Consider the following 3,460-nt stretch of genomic DNA (forward strand, 5'->3'; position numbering starts at 1 on the left):
ACTAATCACTTATCTCAGACCTGCAAACTTGTCACCTTTTGGCTACAGTCACCTTTTTTATGTTAACCATGGTAGTTTCAGTGAATCTAGAGGGTTTTAGTTTTGTATGTCATCACCTTTTTCGCTACTCCAGAGTTTGCAGGTCTCTACTATCTCCTTTGTCCATAAACAGGCAGGACAACTCAAGGGAAATGGAGCCCTACTGTACTGGATGCGAGACATAGTCAACCACTATTGGTACAGTTGTAGAATGGCAACCACAGTTGAAGAGTTTGTGGTAGGTACACAGAAACAAGCACCAAGTGCATTATTGACCACGGCACTCTGGCACCCTTTACAGGTCACTCGCATAGCGTCCCCACTAACCATCACTGATTTACTTACTTACACAATGACCTGAACTTGTCAGCTCTAGACCATGGCTAGGCCCTGCGCAGTGGTAACAACAATCATCTAAAAGTGATTTACATGAGTTCCTGATGAGTGTACAGAGGCATTTTTCTAATCTTTTCTTACTGGCGTCTGAGCCATTTCAATTGTTGTCGCCTAAATTGAGAACCCCGCCTCTAGACCTATTATCAAATACTCAGATGTAGATTACATGAGAATTTTCCAACAGACCTGATCCTCCATCCTCTCTATTGTTGTCCATGTTATATTGATCTCAGCAAATTTACCTCACAGTAACATACTCTGTAGAACCCTACACAGGAATGTGCATTTCCCCTAGGTGTGTTAAACTCCATTTGTGTTTCTAATATATTTCTCTCAAAGAAACATTGGCAAGGTGTGCTGAATCACGTGGTTAATCAACACAGCTGGATTTTTGGAAGATGCCACCATGAGCCTCAGGAGGACATCAACAAGGAGTGGATGGAGATGGACTCGCCAGCGCATCAAGCCTTGAGAGCCATTGTCCTTGACACAAAGTTGCTACGTCAGGCTCACAAATACATAACATTCAGGTTTGTCTGAAAGTCCTATGTATAATCAGATACAGAGAAGAAATAGTAATAATAATAGTAATAATAATAATAATAATAACGATAATAAGCATAACACAATAATAATTATAATAAACAAACATAACAATGAACATGATAGTAGTAGTATTTATGATGCTAGTAGCAGTATTGGTAGCAGTGTTTATGAGCCGGGGGGGGGGCTATGAGTCTGAGGAAGGGTGGGGGGGTTCAGTGTTCACTACTGCGCATTCTGTTTCGGTGTTCAATCTGATGGCTGTTGTGCAGTCTGATGGCTGCTGGTAGGAAGGAGTGTGAGAACCGCTCTGTTCTGCACCTGGGGGAGATGAGCCTGTGGCTGAAGGTACTCCCCATCTTCCACAGTTCATCATAGACGGGGTGGGAGGGGTTTTCAAATATGGTGTTCAGCTTTTCTCTCATCCTCTTCTCCACCACTGCCTCTAGACTGTCCAGTTTCTGTCCAACAATGGAGCTGGCCTTTCTCACCAGCTTGTTGAGTTTGTTGGACTCTCCAGTCTTAGTGCTGCCTCCCCAGCAGGCCACAGCAAAGAGGCCATAGCAAAGAACAGTGCACTGGCTACTACAGACTGGTAGAACATCCGTAGCAGCCTGCTCTGTCCTTTCTTGTAGATGGCCTCCGTGTTGTCTGTCCAGTCTAGCCTCTTGTTCAAGTGCACTCCCAGGTACTTGCATGAGTTCACCATCTCCACTTCCTCACCCTTGATGGTATCGGGTTGGGGGGTCTGTCCTCCGTCAGAAGTCCACAACCAGCTCCTTGGTCTTGCTTCTGTAATTGTATGGTGTATCAAATGTTAGAGAAATCTAATCTTGGTCACAAGCCTAAAGGAAACATCTTTGTGCTGAATGTATTTGTAGATCCACTGCAGACCTGGAAAGCTACCACAATCACTTGTTGATGTATGCCAGCAAACGCTACGCTTTCACCCCTCCTGTGTACCACGCCCGGGTCCTTTTGGCAGCTATAGACTACAATGCACACAAGGATCGGCCCCAGGCAATCAACAAGAATGGCCATAAAATGTAAGTATACTTGTAGCGAGTAGTAGGCACACACACATCAAATAAGCCATGACATTATGGATCAGCTGGACACTGATTAACCATGCTGTACTTTTTAATCAAGCTAGATTTAATTTTTTATCACAGTAATTTATGTACTTTGTGTCTATGTTTATTTTCCCTTTTCCATCATGCAGCTTTAAACGGAAGTTCAACAAGAAGTCACAGCGCTGGACGGTTGTTGCAGAATTAGAGCCAAAGACTTACAGCTACATCAGTGATCTCCAAGCCAACATTGTCAGTACACGACTGGAATCGGGAACAGGGATTCCGAGGACGAGGCCACCAAGTGAAAGTGACCCAAGACACCTAGGTCTGCTCCCTCCAGTACCACCTCCATCAGTTGAGGACCTGGTACAGGCACACATGTCCAGAGGACTTGGTATGTGAACAATAGTCTAAGATTCACTGCCCATTCTGTATCTGATTGTGTTACTAGCATCATGTGATGATTATTTCAAAGTCTAAACTTCAATATGGAATTGTGATTCATGTGCTGATTATTTACATCCAGATTTCATTAAATATTCATGTAGAAAAACAAACACTAATGACATTTTTCTATTCTACAGGACCCCAAAAACAGTTCTGATCCAGTCTGGGGCCTCATTTATCATTGAGGTACGCCTTCTTTTACACGGTCTTTTTCGCGAGTTCAGGCGTACGCCATTTGCCCCCCCCACATTGCGATTTATCAAGCCGTAAGGGCGAAAATTTAGTCGCCTCTCTCCGCGCTTTTGTAGGACACCTCTCAGCTTGTCCTACCGATTTACACGGTGTTCTACGCCCTTCTTGAACACAGGGGGAACTGGCGACGCAGGTGGTGCGTCGGTGAATTACTATGTTTGACGGAGAGAATAAGAGCGACAGTTCATGAACGCACAATCATGTAGGCTAATAGCCCAATTCAGCACAAACATATATCGCAATGCAAGATTAGACGTGTCCTCTAACCGGCTCATTCATGGTCCGATATGGATTTGTTCCCCAAACTGAACCTATGCGCTGTCCAAAACCTTTCCGCGCTATATGTCACACACCTAATGCAGGCACTCCATCAAACGGCAATAATTGACCAATTAGATTGTCAGTAATATGTGATCATGTGGACCTGTTTGCTGTTTGGTAAGCATACAAATGACAGTCCTCCTGTGCGTAATGCGAGCCTAAATGAATCCGGCGCTACTCGGCCTACTGGCCGAGATAGAACTCCAAAGAGGTGACGGCGATGGCGACTGCACCCACATAAGGGCACAATCAGTGAATGAATACGTCTATGTGAATCGCTAAAATGTGCACACTATAAATACCCAAATCATATGTGACGCCGACATGCTCATCACAAGTGTAGTGGCACGGTGGCCTGGCTCCACGCATGACTCATTCATCCTGGCGCA

At 44.7% G+C, this 3,460-nt stretch overlaps 1 long non-coding RNA gene across 1 annotated transcript; it reads left to right on the forward strand.

Moving 5' to 3' along the window:
• Nucleotides 1–839: 839 nt before the first annotated feature.
• Nucleotides 840–2,338, forward strand: LOC311307538. The gene is made up of 3 exons (XR_014630375.1): nt 840–965; nt 1,860–2,024; nt 2,201–2,338. It is a non-coding gene; the product is annotated as an uncharacterized lncRNA (long non-coding RNA).
• The last annotated feature ends 1,122 nt before the right edge of the window (nt 2,339–3,460 follow it).

Source organism: Borostomias antarcticus, assembly GCF_949987555.1.
Source record: "Borostomias antarcticus genome assembly, chromosome: 3".
NCBI classification, from domain to species: Eukaryota; Metazoa; Chordata; class Actinopteri; order Stomiiformes; family Stomiidae; genus Borostomias; species Borostomias antarcticus.